At 43.6% G+C, this 17,328-nt stretch overlaps 1 long non-coding RNA gene across 1 annotated transcript; it reads right to left on the bottom strand.

Annotated features, from left to right (window-relative positions):
• Nucleotides 1-5,502: 5,502 nt before the first annotated feature.
• On the bottom strand, nt 5,503-5,891 carry LOC125506593. The gene is made up of 3 exons (XR_007282699.1): nt 5,831-5,891; nt 5,660-5,719; nt 5,503-5,549 (listed from the first exon to the last, which is right to left on the bottom strand). It is a non-coding gene; the product is annotated as an uncharacterized LOC125506593 (long non-coding RNA).
• Nucleotides 5,892-17,328: the final 11,437 nt, after the last annotated feature.

Genomic DNA, 17,328 nt, shown 5'->3' with positions numbered 1-17,328 from the left:
GCAAAAAACAACACGGGCTCTAACGTACTTTCCCTTTCCGGCCCGCAACAAATTGCTTGCGATCGAGCTGCCGCCAACGTTATGCCTTCGCTAACAAGCTTTGTTTTGATGTTTTCTACGTAGTTTGCTTAGCACAATCAATCGTCAAGGTCTTCTTCCCCGCAAAAAACAAAAAACGTCAAGGTCTTCGCTGCCCACAAGCGTGTGGGGTTCTTTTATTTTAGAAACGTCAATTGTTACCTCCTATTAAAATTAGTACAAAGTTGAGCCATCTATCTTGGAACGAAAGGAGTAATGAATACACTTCGAAGGAACATGAAGCCAAGTTTTACATAAAGAGTTACAGCAATAATTCCTAGCTAAAATATGTGCGACCTTATTCCCCGACCGTCGCAACCAAGCAACCTGAAAGTCTACAAAAGACCCAAGCAACACTTTGATCTCCTCATCTAGTTGTTCATTAGCTGAAAGATCTTTGTGATCAAAAACTATTTTTCCTTGCCGCCACCTGCGAGTCCGTCTCTCCTCTCGCAGTAGTCTATCTTTGATAGTGGCCGGATCATCTATCCTTCCAGCATCCCTTGCATTATTCCTTGACATCCATAGTCTCACGTTCATCTGAACATGTGCGTCCCAACCATTCCACCATCCACGCCCGCATCCCTCTGAACGCTTCGATCTCCTTCAGTACTCTCAGCAGCGGCGCACCAATCGAGTCACGCAACAGATTTCAGAAGAACAGGGAATGCGGACATCTCCAGAACCTATGTACGAGTGATTCCTCTCGGCCACATGCAATGCAAAAAACGCCCGGTTTAATTCTCCGCCTGTGCAACTCAAGTCCTACAACAAGTCCATTTGAAATTATACGCCATGTATGGATCTTTATTTTGTTTGGCACATCTGCAGACCAATGTTCCTTGAAACTTTTGTGATCTGCAGCCGGACTGGAGCTAGAGGCCAGTGCCTTGCTTGCTCGCTTGATGGAGATACCGAGGTGATAGTGATACACAGAGCGCACGGAAAAGACGTTGGACTTAGTATGATTCCAAGCTCTGTAATCCTCAGTTCCTGGCCCACCCACAGTGATCTGTTTAATCTCCATCACGTCATCATCTGAGAACGCTTGCTGCAGTTTTGTTTCATCCCAAGCACGCCCCTGTTGATTCATAGGATCAGCCACCTTTAGCACATGTGGTACATATTCAGCACCCAGTGGCACTAAACTACCACTACGGGGGATCCAATTATCATGAGCATTTCAATATTTTTTTAACGCAAGCATTTCAAGTTTCTGAACAAAATATTGTAATGTCAAACATTTGTGAAATGAGAACATTTTTTTGGGAATCTCAAATATTTATGAAAAAAGGAACAAATTTGAAAACAAGAAAAAAATTTGAAATAGTGAACAATTTTTTGAAAATGCAAATAATTTTTATGTACAGTAATAAATATTATAACACGAACATGTGGCAGAAATTTTCCAACACCAACACAAAAAACAAAAAAAATAGTTCTTTATGTTCGGTATTTGGTTTGTCGGTTGTTATGCCCACCCCTAGCTCCAAGGACAAAAAAGTTCGTGAAACTGAAAAAGTTCATCGATTTGAAAAAAAAATATGAATTTGGGGAAAAAATTGGAAAACTGAAAAAGTTCATCGATTTGAAAAAAATCCTACAAAAGTGCTTTTTTTTTCAATTTCCCGAACTTTTTGGCACATTTATGTACTTTTCTCAAATCGATATTTTTTTCAATTTCATGGACTTTTTGTTCCATTCGTGTACTTCTATCATATCGATAAACTTATTTAAACTTGTGGACTTTTCTTTAAACTATGATTTTTTAAAATTTTAAAAACCGGCAACGAGGAGTGAGTGTTCGGTATAAACCAAAAATTTGGTTTTTACCATCTGCTTAATTTTTTAATTCGGTTAGACAAACAAAAACCAAAAATTGTAATTTAAAATAGATAACTGAAAATTCAGTATGGTATAGTTTTCAGTTGTTGTGATTCAAATGCAGCAGCAACACCTTTTATATAGTTGGAAATCTTTTCGTCATCTCTCACAGACGAGGTGGGACTATACCCGGGAGAAGTTGGTTGTGCGCAATACCCGCGCCTCCTGTTGGGCAATTATATACGCTGACTCGGACTGTTCTATTAACCGGGCTATTGTTGTCCCACCGGGCGCCGGATGGTTCATTGGCGACACGTAGGAGACGCAACTGACCTTGTTCTCCTTTGCGATCGCCCAGAGCCGCGCCTCAGCGGCGGTCGTTTCCTGATAAGGATGGCAATGGGTAGGGCATGGGACAGGTAGAGCAATACCATACCCATACCCGTACCCATGGGTACGAAATTTTACCCATACCCATACCCATACCCATGGGTACGAAATTTTACCCATACCCATATCCGATGGGTACTCATACGCATTGGATACCCAATGGGTAGATCAAACAGTATACAAGTTATTCGCAATTTTACATTCATCTATAGCACATTTGAGGAAAAAAACATTGATCTCAACTCAATAATAGATAGATGGCTACATGACAATTATCTTAATTCAAAATGATAATTGGTCACAACTTTAACATAGGTTCACAATCTCACAACACAACTTTAAAAATAGGCACACTTGTTTATCATAGGTAAGGTTCACATGTTTAGTATAAACGGTTAAAGTATGGGTATATCCATGGGTGAAATGCTATACCCGTGCCCTACCCATGACTTAACGGGTAGGGTATAGGTACTACCCGTGGGCACAAAATTATGCCTGTATCCTGCCATCCTTATTTCCTGGCGAGCAGTGGCTTGAACGCAGACAACATCATAGATGGCACACTGCTCTGCGACGAAATTAGGGTTCATCGCGGCTATGGCCGACACGGCCTTCTCGCCCGCGCACTCGTCGTAGATCTAGCCCTGCGCCAGCCGGTGCTGCTCTAGGAGGAACATGTTGTATCGATGTCCCTCCCACGCCTGTTGGAACACCGACAAAGGCGCTGGCCCAGGCTGCACCTCCGCCATGGCGGCGTTGTACTGCGCCTACGCCTGCTCCATGGTGAAGCCGAAGTGCACATGAGGCGCGGGAGCCGGGACGATGTCATCGGAGCCCGTCTCCATCGTGGAGTTGTCCTCTCGTCGGAGACCTTGGGCGAACTGGCCGGCAAGGGCGGCCACCGCATGCTTCATCTCCAGTGACAGACTGTCCCATAGATCGTTCCCGCTCGCGGTTATTCGCCCATCCCGTCATCTCTCAGACGGCGAGCCTGCTTAATGACGGCATACAGACGAACAGGAAATAGAACCGCCGTGGTAGATATCCGTCTGTCCCATCTAGTAACGCGTCTCCTACATTGAACATGCGCGGACACCAGAGACGCTCTCGGGCGGCGCCATCGACCGGCGTGCCGCTTCAATGGCGGAGGCAGCGAGAGGTCGCGTCCGTCCTGAGTCGTGTTCAATGTGGAGCGGCATGCTCTACATCGGCATGAATGCAGGTAGCTGGCGCGGGCTAAGAACACGGGCACGGGACGAGGGGTTTGTGTGGGCCAAGGTGGTCAGATATGGGCTTGGGAGCGATCCGGACACGAGCAAAGAGTTCGGTAAATTACTAAATTGAAAAAAGTTCATAAATTTGACAAAAGAGTTCGGTAAATTACTAAATTGAAAAAAGACCACAAAATTGACAAAATAGTTTGGAAAAAAGTTCACGAATTTAAGAAAATATTCACGAATTTGAAAAGTTCACATATTTAAGAAAATGTCAATATTTAAAAATAGTTTGTGAATTTTGAAAAAATAGAAAATAAATAAAAAATTACAATCAGGACAAATGAAAATAAAAATAAAAATACGGCATTTCAAAATTGCTCCTGCTTTGTTCAGTAAAAGTTTGAACCTTTTTTTAGAAAATATTTCATATGTATGACTGCTTTTGTGTTTTCTTATTTATTTGGCGCCACAAATTTTAACAAGGAGTGGTGGGTGAATTGGTTAGCAACATGTGTGCTTAAGTGTGAGGTCTTGAGTTCAAGACCACATGAGTTCAACTTTTCATTTTATTTTTACCTCGCTTTTATTGTTAGGAGGGGCATGACTTAGTGGGCCGGCCCGTTCGTGTCTGTGTAATCCGTATACGAGGACTCACGGCTTACTTTTATAAAGACCATCTTGTGCCCTCTATTATGAAGGGATATGGGACAATTTCAGCCCTCGATGTGTTTAGGTGGTCTATCGAAGCATAAGTGTTATCTCTATTCATAATGGAGCAGTTGATAGTTTTCGCCGATTAATTTCCGTCCCACCAGAGATAGTTTTTTTCGTCCAGTTTAATTTTGTTGGTTATTTTTCGTCGAGTTATTTTCCGTCTCGCCTCTCTATCTCCGACCGATTTTTTTTGGGACTGTCTATTCAACAATTGACTGATTTGTAATTGGCTATCATTCAAATTTTCCAACCAATAATCTGTTGACAGCTGTATGTCTGTTTTTCTTGAAGAAAACGGGTCGGGCTGTATTTGTGACCTGTCAAGCACTAGCAGCGATAGAAAGGTTGAACCAGTCGCCCCTATTGTCCTTTCCTTGACCCGTCAAAAGCACCTGGCATGATTACACTGTACAAATGCATAAGATTACACTGAGCAAAATGCATAAGGGGGTAAAATTACAGAGTAAAATCACATTGGATTACATTGGGACTAGCATATCAAATTACACAGTAATTAAGAGTAAAATTACAGTTTAAATAGCAACAGATTACAGTATACATTATGGGGAAATTACACTGCAGAAAATGGAAAAATAGGATTACAGTGAAACTACCATACAAATTACACATAAAATTATCAGTCAAATTATACAATGCAGACATGGGTAAAATTACACCGGGGGAATTACATTGTAACTACTGTGTAATTACATTATAACCACCATACAAAATACACAGTAATTATCAGCTAACTTACTATGTAGAAACGGGCATTGGATTACATTATAGATATGGGTAAAATTACACTGTAAAAAAAAGGTGTAGGGTTACAATGTAAATACCATACAAACTACACAGTAATTATCAGTCAAATTACTGAGTAAAAAAGGCATCGGATTACAATGCAGATATGGGTAAATTTACACTGTAAAAAAGGTGTAGGATTACAGTGTAACTATATCATACAAAATTACACAATAATTATCAGTCAAATTATTGTGTAACTATGGGTAAATTTACACCGTAAAAAGGGCATTCAAATTACACTGTAGATATGGGTAAATTTACACTGCAAGAAAGGAGTAGGATTACAGTGTAACTACCATATAAAATTACACAATGATCATAGGTTTACAGTGTAATTACCATACAAATTTCACACTAAGTATCACTCACTAATAAGAGCATTCAGATTACAGTTCATATAGGGTAAATTTACAGTGTAGGTACCATACAAATGACCCAATGATTAACGGAAGAGAAAAAAAGACTTATAATATTCCTTCTGCCAGCAGATGATAATTTTCTCTTCAGCTACTTGACTTTCTGATAAAGAAAGAAAAAAAACATAAAATCATCAAACCAACATATGAAAAAATATGGAATAAAAACATCAAACTCTTCATCATCACTAGAAAGATGAAAAAATGGCTTACATTATTCACATAGAAATTGTAAAGTGCCTTATCAAACTCTTCATCATCACCAGAACAACCCTGCATAAGGGGGGAAAAATCAGAAAACAATAACAAAAATTAATAAATAATTTAGAAAAATAGAAAAGAAAATGAAAATGAAAAGTAGATAAGAAGACAAATAATAACTACCAAAGACATAGCATTAGAACCATCATTAGCAAAATCATTAGGCACATAAGGTTCTTTCAAACAATCAGCGCTCTCGACTGAAGAAAGTAGCACTGGTAGAAAAAGGGCCTATAGTCCCGGTTCGTAAGGGCCTTTAGTCCCGGTTCCGGAACCGGGACTAAAGTGTCGGTACTAATACCTCCCCCCTTTAGTCCCGGTTCAATCCAGAACCGGGACTAAAGGCCCTCCACGTGGGCAGTGCGCAGAGCCCAGTCAGGAGACCCTTTGGTCCCGGTTGGTGGCACCAACCGGGACCAATAGGCATCCACGCGTCAGCACTTCTGTGGCTGGGGTTTTTGTTTTTTTAAAGGGGGGGGGTTGGGGGTTTTGGGGGGTTAATTTAGGTGTTTCATATATTGTGTTAGCTAGCTATAATTAATAGAGAGAAGTGTCCTCTCTTATGTCCGTGCTTGGTCGACGCTACGTACTATACATACGTATAGAGAGGACTAGACACGCTAGCTAGCTAGTAAGCAAACGAAGGAAACAGAAGATCGTCATGAATATATATGCATACAGAGAGAAGTGATATCGACCACCTCTCCTTCTCCGAGAGATTGGTCGAACAACAAGTTCTCGTATATCTATCTAACACTACCGGCTACATATATACAATAATTATCTATTACAAATATAATCATACGGACTCAGGGTCCACATAGAATTCTCCGTCTTCAGGGATCACGTGGTCAAGAAAGAATGCCGCCAATTCCTCTTGAATTGCTCGCATGCGAGCTGGTGCTAGGAGTTCATCCCGCTTCCGAAACATCTAATTTGAAGAAGGGGGTCAATATATATATATATATATATATATATATATATATATAAATGAATGAAACTCAACACAAATGATGGTAATAAAATAAAAATGTGAATGTTGTTATTTACGTACTTCATATTGTTCGTTAGAGTACCCGCCCCGCTCACAGGTCGTGTGGCGGATGGACTCGCAGATGTAGTATCCACAGAAATCATTCCCTTGTTCCTGCCACAACCACTTTACAAGAAATAGAGGTCAATCAAACTGATAAGCAAGAATGCTAAATGGTATTGATGAAACTAGCGCTTGAATCACTAGGAGATGCGCGGAACATGCTACTATAGTACTTACTTTCGGGTGTCTAAATTCCAGCTCCTTCGGCAGTCCCGGAACTGTTTTGGTGAATTTTCTCCAAACCCTGCCGGACAAAGAAAACAATTACTTGATATCAGGAAATGAACAAAGTTGCTGATATGGTGGATAATGATCGATTTAACTTACTTCTTGAGGATTTTAGTCATGTCCGCATACTCCTGGGGATCTTTTCGTTTAGAGTCCAAGACGGTTACTACTCCCTGCTCAAGCTTAATCTCTAGGAGAATATAGTGGAAACTGCACACACATGCATAACTCATGAATTACATTACTATAACCTTGACTAATATATAAGGGAAACCGAATACGCACAAGACAGTAACACTCACCTGAAGTTGTAAGGAAAGAGTATTATATCTTTGTTTTGATTTATTACGAACGATCGTAGCAAGTTGGCCTCGGTAGCTGCGGCATGAAGTTTAACCTGAGTTGCATCTATGAGATATGTGTTAATGAACCCAATATCACCGACTTGTCTTTTCTTCAATTCGGCGATCTTCAATCTGCATAATATAGTGAGGATGATTATAAATACATGCAATGAAAGAGCTAAGCTATATAGAGAAACTTAATGACAGAAGTAGTACTACTTACAGACAGTAGCAGGCGACCATTGTTTTATCGAGGGCCAATTGATTGAAAAACTGATAGAACTCCTCAAATGGAACAGGCAACAGATCAATTCCAACGAGGTCATGCTCCTTTTTAACTTTCACATACAAAGTACTCCTCCCCCCAGAGTCTCTGCAGATTTTCAAGTACCAATCATGCAATCTTCGCATCATCGTTGATAGAGATCTTTCATCTTTGACGAGAGGCTTCCTGTACTCGTATCTTTGTATCTGCATGTCCATGGGTTCATAATGTACTTCGTCGGGCAGGTAATCTGCAAGATTGCTATAACCGGGCACCATCCTCGGATCATTAGCGACGTTGTGGCTAGGCACCTTGAGCGGGGGGCACGATTGCTTCGCTTGTTCGCCGAGCTGGGCAATTTGTTTCCCAGCTCGTCGTTCTTTCAGCCTTTGATCACTGACAGTACTTCCCGACCGCTCCGCTTCGGCAAATTCTTTTCCAATAATGCGGTCATAGTTTCCTTTCGGCGGATTAGACTTCGGTGGTTTTGTCAGGGCAGCCAGAGTGCGCTTCACTTTCACCCGATCTACCTTCTTCTCCGGAGGTGGATGTTTCTTTGCTTTCACCCCTTCAAAGAAGTTCCTCACTTCTTCTCGCGCGATCTCGGCGTTCTCCTCTAGGGTCCTCTCATATGGTAACTTCTCTGGAGTCTTCAGAGAAGGACCGAATCTGTATGTCCTCCCGCCTCTGGTTGTACTGCTAGACACCGACCGAGCAGACGGAGCGGTTGTCTTCTTTACTTGCTTAAGAGGCGGAGGAGAAGGACTACGACGCGCCGGAGCAGCTGGAGCTGCGGCAGGTCTCTTCCGCCCTTGCTGACGAGGCGGAGAAGGAGGAGGCTGGCTGCTCGGGCGCGTCGGCGCAGGCGGAGAAGGAGGCGGAGTGCCGCCACGCGCCGGAGAAGGAGCCGGCCGAGGGCCCTGATCGTCACTCGCCGGAGGAGGAGGCGGTGGAGGCGGAGTGCCCTGACTCGCCGGAGGAGGAGGAGGAGGCGGTGGCGTCCAGTTCGGAAGGTTGATGAGCTCCTTCCGCCATAGGCATGGAGTCTTCAGAGCAGACCCCAGCCGAGTCTCCCCTTCACCGGTAGGGTGGTCAAGCTGGAGGTCCTCAAATCCCTCCGTTATCTCATCCACCATCACCCTAGCATATCCTTCTGGAATCGGCCGGCAGTGAAAAGTTGCGCCGGGTTCAGTAGGATAAACAGAGCCAACAACCGCCTTGACCTTCAAATTCATCCATTGCGTCATAAGGTGGCAATTTTGAGACTCCGTTATAGCATCCACGGGATAGCTGGCAGGAGCCGTCAAGGCATGCTCCAGCTGAAGCAGCTCAGTGGAAGCCACGCTGCTTCTGCACTGAGATGGCGGGGTAGCTTCAGGGGAGGCTTCGGCAGTACGTTTGCTGCGATTTGCTTCTCGTTCCTCTATCGCGTCTACCCTTGCTTGCAGCGCCTGTATTTGGGTCTGCTGCACTTTTTTCCCCCTCTCATGGGATTTGTAACCGCCTGCGTCCGGAAACCCAACCTTCCACGGAATGGAGCCTGGCGTGCCTCGTGTCCGTCCAGGGTGCTCCAGATTCCCGAGGGCCATTGTGAGCTCGTCGTTCTCTCTGTCTAGAAAGAACGTCCCTTCATGCGCTGCTTCGATATACTGCTTAAGCTTACTGACTGGTATGTCCATTTGATCGTTCGTCCAAATGCACTTCCTTGTTACAGGGTCCAGGGTTCCGCCAGCCCCGAAGAACCAAGTCCGGCAACGGTCTGGCCAGTTAATTGTCTCTGGTTCGATCCCTTTATGAACCAGATCATTCTCAGTCTTGGACCACTTAGGCCGGGCTACGAGGTAGCCACCTGACCCCGTGCGATGGTGAAGCTTCTTCTTCGCAGCATTTTGCTTGTTTGTCGCCGACATCTTCTTACTCTTTTCTGATGTCTTGTGGGACACAAATGCGGGCCAGTGATCTCTGATCTTCTCATATCTGCCCTTGAATTCTGGTGTCTCATTATTTTCGACAAACTTATTCAGCTCTTTCTTCCATCTCCTGAATAGTTCTGCCATCCTCTTCAGAGCAAAATACTTGATTAATTTCTCTTTAACTGGGTTCTCTGGATTATCCTCAGGCGGTAGGGTGAAATTTGACTTCAGCTCAGTCCAAAGATCATTTTTCTGCATATCATTGACATAAGACACCTCAGGGTCTTCTGTAGCCGGCTTAAACCATTGCTGGATGCTTATCGGGATCTTGTCCCTAACCAGAACCCCGCACTGAGCAACAAATGCGCTCTTTGTCCGGAGGGGTTCAATAGGTTGGCCGTCGGGCGCGATTGCTATGATCTCAAACTTTTCATCCGAGCTCAACTTTTTCTTCGGGCCTCGTCTCTTTACCGAAGTTGTGCTCGATTCGGAGGGCTAGAAAAAAGAACAAAGACTTAATTAATATGTGTACATACCAAAACAATGAATGCATCAATCAGCTAGTCAGCATAGGCTTAACTAATATATATACCTGGCCGGACTCGGTTCGGTCACCGGGGCCGTCATCACGGTCTCCTTCTTGCACCGGCATTGGGTCACCGGAGCCATCCTCATGTTCTTCTTCTTGCACCGGCATTAGGTCACCGTAGCCAGCTTGTTCACCCTCTCCTTCCAGACCATCGGTTTCATTGAGAAACAACGAGATGGCATCACTTCCTTCTGCGATTATGTCCCTCAACAACGCTTCTTTTGTTGCTTCATCTAGGGCGGTGTCCATAGTTTCTACAAATATTTACAACATGGCAATTATTATTCAAACATGACAGATGGATATATTAGTGCCAAACGTAGAACTAGCTACCTAATCATAGTAAGCTATCGGGAGGGGGTATATATCGACAACGACGACACTACATCTATGTCCCTCGACGACCCTCGTTCCCGATAAAAAAAAGAGGAAGAAGAAAAAAAAGAGGAGAAGAAAGAATAGAGGAGAAGAATCTCCTCTATTCTTTCTTCTCCTCTTTTTTTTCTTCTTCCTCTTCTTTTTTTATCCTCTTCTTCCTCTCATGTTCGAGAGGATCGCCGAGGGGTCGGGAGGTTGCCTAGTGTCAAAGGATTCAACAAAACCATGTCTTCATCATTAGGCGAAAGTAACTCAGATATTCATCTCTATGATCATATCATAGACATTTTATTCTCTTGTCACGACGATCTTCAACTTCACTCTGAAATTACTTGAACCTTTCAATAATTCAGACTTGTGTTTCATCAAGTAAATATACTCAGCATCTACTCGAATCATCTGTGAAGTAAGAACATAACGATATCCACTGCATGCCTCAGCACTCATTGGACTGCACACATCAAAATGTATTACTTCCAACAAGTTGCTTTCTTGTTCCATCTTACTGAAAACGAGGCCTTTCAGTCATCTTGCCCATGTGGTATGATTTGCATGTATCAAGTGATTCAAAATCAAGTGAGTCCAAATGATCCATCTGCATGGAGTTTCTTCATGCATATCTACCAATAGACACGGTCCGCATGTCTCAATCTTTTCAAAACGAGTGAGACCAAAGATCCATCAACATGGAGCTTCTTCATGCGTTTTATACCAACATGACTCAAATGGTAGTGCCACAAGTACGTGGTACTATCATTACTATCTTATATCTTTTGGCATAAACATGTGTATCACCACGATCGAGATTCAATAAACCATTCATTTTAGGTGCAAGACCATTGAAGGTATTATTCAAATAAACAGAGTAACCATTATTCTCCTTAAATGAATAACCGTGTGGCGATAAACATAATCCAATCATGTCTATGCTCAACACAAACACCGAACAACAATTATTTTGGTCTAACACCAATCCCAATGGTAGAGGGAGCGTGCGATGTTTGATCACATCAACCTTGGAAACACTTCCAACACATATCGTCATCTCACCTTTAGCTAGTCTCCGCAGCCTTTTATTTCGAGTTACTAACGCTTAGCAACCGAACCGGTATTTAATACCTTGGTGCTACTAGGAGTACTAGTAAAGTACACGATAATATGACGTATATCCAAAATACTTCTGTCGACCTTGCCAGCCTTCTCATCTACCAAGTATCTAGGGTAGTTCTGCTTCAGTGACCATTCCCCTCATTATAGAAGCACTTAGTCTCGGGTTTGGTTCAACCTTGGGTTTCTTCACTAGAGCAGCAACTGATTTGCCGTCTCATGAAGTATCCCTTCTTTACCTTGCCCTTCTTGAAACTAGTGGTTTAACCATCAACAATTGATGCTCCTACTTGATTTCTACTTTCGTGGTGTCAAACATCGCGAGTTGCTCAAGGATCATCATGTCTATCCCTGATATGTTATAGTTCATCACGAAGCTCCAATAGCTTGGTGGCAGTGACTATGGAGAACCATCACTATCTCATCTGGAAGATTAACTCCCACTCGATTCAAGCGATTGCAGTACTCAGACAATCTGAGCACATGCTCAACGATTGAGTTTTTCTCCCTTAGTTTGCAGGCTTAAGAAACTTGTCAGAGGTCTCATACCTCTTGACGTGGGCACTAGTCTGAAATTCCAATTTCAGTCTTTGGAACATCTCATATGTTCTGCGATGTTTCAAAAAACGTCTTTGGTGCCACAATTCTAAACCGTTAGCATTACGCACTGAACTATCACGTAGTCATCAAAACGTGTATGTCAGATGTTTCCCAACATCTACAGACGACGCTCGAGGTTCAACGCACTGAGCGGTGCATTAAGGACATAGCCCTTCTGTGCAGCAATGAGGACAATCCTCAGTTCACGGACCCATTCCGCATAATTGCTACTGTCAACTCTCAACTAAATTTTCTCTAGGAACATATCTAAAATAGTAGAACCAAAGCGTGAGCTACGACATAATTTGCAAAGACCTTTTGACTATGTTCATGATAATTAAGTTCATCTAATCAAATTATTCAATGAACTCCCACTTAGATAGACATCCCTCTAGTCATCTAAATGATACATGATCCGAGTCAACTAGGCCATGTCCGATCATCACGTGAGACGGACTAGTCATCATCAGTGAACATCTTCATGTTGATCGTATCCACTATACGACTCATGTTCGACCTTTCGGTCTTCCGTGTTCCGAGGCCATGTCTGTACATGCTGGGCTCGTCAAGTTAACCTAAGTGTATTGCGTGTGTAAATCTAGCTTACACCCGTTGTATGCGAACGTTAGAACCTATCACATCCGATCATCACGTGGTGCTTCGGAACAACGAACCTTAGCAACGGTGAATAGTTAGGGGGAACACTTTCTTGAAATTATTGTGAGGGATCATCTTATTTATGCTACCGTCGTTCTAAGAAAATAAGATGTAAACATGACAAACATCACATGCAAGTCATAAAGTGACATGATATGGCCAATATCATCTTGCGCCTTTGATCTCCATCTTCGAGGCACGGCATGAACACCATCATCACCGGCATGACACCATGATCTCCATCATCGTGTCTTCATGAAGTTGCCTCGCCAACTGTTACTTCTACTACTATGGCTAACGGTTAGCAATAAAGTATACATGGCGTTTTCATTTGACACGTAGGTCATAAATAAATTAAGACAACTCCTATGGCTCCTGCCGGTTGTCATACTCATCGACATGCAAGTCGTGATTCCTATTACAAGAACATCATCAATCTCATACATCACATATATCATTCATCACATCCTTTTGGCCATATCACATCACATAGCATATCCTGCAAAAACAAGTTAGACGTCCTCTAATTGTTGTTGCATGTTTTACGTGGCTGCTATGGGTTTCTAGCAAGAACGTTTCTTACCTACGCAAAACCACAATGGTGATATGCCAATTGCTATTTACCCTTCATAAGGACCCTTTTCATCGAATCCGATCCGACAAAAGTGGGAGAGACAGACACCCGCTAGCCACCTTATGCAACTAGTGCATGTTAGTCGGTGGAACCTGTCTCACGTAAGAGTACGTGTAAGGTCGGTCCGGGCCGCTTCATCCCACAATGCCACCGTATCAAGATAAGACTAGTAATAGCAAGCAAATTGAACAAATCATCGCCCACAACTACTTTGTGTTCTACTCGTGCATAGAATCTACGCATAGACCTAGCTCATGATGCCACTGTTGGGGAACGTAGCAATAATTCAAAATTTTCCGACGTGTCACCAAGATCAATCTAGGAGATACTAGCAACGAGAGAGAGTGAGTGCATCTTCATACCCTTGAAGATCTCTAAGCGGAAGCGTTCAAGAGAATGGGGTTGATGGAGTCGTACTCGTCGTGATCCAAACCACTAATGATCCTAGCGCCGAACGGACGGCACCTCCACGTTCAACACACTACGGAACGGAGACGTCTCCCGCGCCTTGATCCAGCAAGGAGGAGGGAGAGGTTGAGGAAGAGAGTCCAATGGCAGCACGACGGTGTGGTGGTGATGGAGTGGCAGTTCTCCGGCAGGGCTTCGCCAAGCTCACGTGGAGGAGGAGAGGTATTGGAGGGGAGGGGTTGCGCCAGGTGCAAGGCTATGGCCACCCTCCCACCCCTCCACTATTTATAGGTGGGGAGAGATGGGGCCAGGCCCCCTTAGATCCCATCTAGGGTTGGGGGCGGCGGCCAAGGGGGGAGGAGTGCCTCCCAAGTCAAGTGGAGGCCCTCCCCCTTAGGGTTTCCCCTCTCCCATGCGCATGGGCCTTTGGCGGGCTGGCGCCCCTGGCCCATTAAGGCTAGGGAGCCCCCCCTACAGCCCATTCTGCTGTATTGGACGTGGTGGAACATTTTCCGGACCTCCGGACCCCTCCAGAATCCTCCGGAACCTTCCGGAAGCTTCCCGGTACAATACCGGAAAAACCGAACTTTTCCTGGAACCCGGACAATAACTTTCCATATATAAATCTTTACCTCCGGACCATTCCGGAACTCCTCGTGACGTCCGGGGTCTCATCCAGGACTCTGAACAACATTCGGTAATCACATACAAGTCTTCCTAATAACCCTAGCGTCATCGAACCTTAAGTGTGTAGACCCTACGGGTTCGGGAACCATGCAGACATGACCAAGACATCTCTCTGGTCAATAACCAACAGCGGGATCTGGATACCCATGTTGGCTCCCACATGTCCCATGATGATCTCATCGAATGAACCACGATGTCAAGGATTCAGTCAATCCCGTATACAATTCCCTTTGTCTACCGGTATAGTACTTGCCCGAGATTCGATCGTCGGTATCCCGATACCTTGTTCAATCTCGTTACCGGCAAGTCTCTTTACTCATTCCGTAACACATCACCCCGTGATCAACTCCTTGGTCACATTATGCACATTATGATGATGTCCTACCGAGTGGGCCCAGACATACCTCTCCGTTTACACGGAGTGACAAATCCCAGTCTCGATTCGTGCCAACCCAACAGACAGTTTCGGAGATACCCGTAGTGCACCTTTATAGCCACCCAGTTACGTTGTGACGTTTGGTACACCCAAAGCATTCCTACGGTATCCGGGAGTTGCACAATCTCATGGTCTAAGGAAATGATACTTGACATTAGAAAAGCTTTAGCAGACGAACTATACGATCTTGTGCTAGGCTTAGGATTGGGTCTTGTCCATCACATCATTCTCCTAATGATGTGATCCCATTATCAATGACATCCAATGTCCATGGTCAGGAAACCATGACCATCTATTGATCAGGGCCGAGCCGGCAAAATTGGGGGCCCTGTGCCAAACTTTAAAATGAGGCCTATCTTTATAAAACTAGCAATAGTATATCTAGGCCTAGTCTTGACACGTGCGAGCCTCTCTGGCAATTTGATAAAATGAGGCCTCTCCACATATATATTTTTAGAAGGCTTGCTTATATTTCAGTAACAACTACAATATTGAACATATCATATAAATATTATCTTTTCTCATAAGTTATACTATATAATAACCGGATGGAAACTACTCATCATCTTATTATGACAATGTTGAATTGAAGAAAACAGTTGGTACATTTTCTTTCTGTACCCAGACATTACTTTGTACATGGCATCTTAGTATGAAACATGTAACACTGAAAATACGCAACTTATAAAATGAAGTTGAAATAAAAGCACCTGAAGGATCAAGACTAGGTCTGTCGCCTGTGTCCTGTTGTGGTGTTGCTGCAAGAATAAAACCATGCCTTAATAACATGAATCCAAATCCCACGGGACTTTGCCTTTGGAGAGTTGGACAGCCCCAAAAGATGTGGCTGCCAACAATCCCTTTCCGCTGCCCACCTTCTTGAACTCTCTCTAAAACGAATTGAATATGAGGATTAGGGGAGAACTAAGGGAGCAATACTATGGAATCAGATGGAGAGTAGGGAGAAAAAATAACAAACCTAGTAGAATAAAAAAATTGTGATCTTTGGGATGCCTTCGTCACGTGTTCGAGGAGGAAGAAGAAGTTTTTGGTGGTGTCGTCCTGAATGATGACTCGATCAGCGTCATGGAGGAAGAGAGGAAAAGAAGATCACGAGCCGCCGCTGCAGCGTGGTCGCCGGAGGTTTGGATCTCCTCGAAACAAACGGTTTGACATGGGACTGTGGGCTGTCGAATCGAATCGGTGGCCTGCTGGCTGCTTCATCGCGCACATTGCATGCACAGCCCAAAAGTGAATTAAGCTGCCAGCCAGCCACTGGGCCCGCTCGTGTGCAGTGGGCTGCAGTTTCGAAAATCGGGGCCCCTGGAAAGTGGAGGCCCTGTGCGGGCGCACAGGTGGCACACCCATGGGCTCGGGCCTGCTATTGATCAACGAGCTAGTCAACTAGAGACTTACTAGAGACATGTTGTGGTCTATGTATTCACACATGTATTATGGTTTCCGGTTAATACAATTATAGCATGAACAATAGACAATTATCATGAACAAGGAAATACAATAGTAACCATTTTATTATTGCCTCTAGGGCATATTTCCAACAATTTAAAGAAAAAGTTAAATGTGGTATGATAGGAGAATACATAAAGGATTCAAAGTAGGAGACAGTGAGCTATTATAGAAGTATTCTTTAAGATATTTTGTAGGTAAACTCCCAACAAAATGGGATGACCTCCATACCATCGCTAAAATTTCTCAGTTAGGGGCCATCGAGTTTGAAAGTGATATTAAAGGAAAACCAAGGGTTGTCAACAATTAGAGATTGAAACACTACATTGCTAGTGACCCCATAGGATAGGGGGTAAATGTGGTGCAGATGATCACTTCCAACGAATTAATTAAAAAATAGAAGATGAACCTTCTAGAAGGTAGAAACTCCTAGCTAAGGAAAAAGTACATAAACCGTCTAAAATCAGATATTTTTGTATTTTTATATGAAATATGGCATGTGTCCAAAAGATTAGCTGGAGGGAACATTTATGGGCCCGAGGTGAACAAACATGGAGTTGGACTCCTCAGGCACCTGGGCCCATAGAAGTCCTCTTCTGGCATAGGATCTGACGGCTGGCCCTTTCCACATGGAAAACCAACTATATTTTTTCTGATTTGCTTCTAGCTTATTTTCTTGGAGTTTCTCCTCTATTTTGTTTTGAGCACTTTTCCGGATGGGTTTTGGTACATTGTTCTTTCACCATGTCTTTTTTCGACTCCAATCGGGAGGACAAGGATCAACACTAAGGTGCTGAAAAAGTTCAAGAAGA

This window comes from Triticum urartu, chromosome 5, assembly GCF_003073215.2.
Source record: "Triticum urartu cultivar G1812 chromosome 5, Tu2.1, whole genome shotgun sequence".
Lineage (NCBI taxonomy): Eukaryota > Viridiplantae > Streptophyta > Magnoliopsida > Poales > Poaceae > Triticum > Triticum urartu.
Note: the sequence above shows the minus strand (reverse complement) of the source record. Positions and strands in the feature narration are given on the sequence as shown.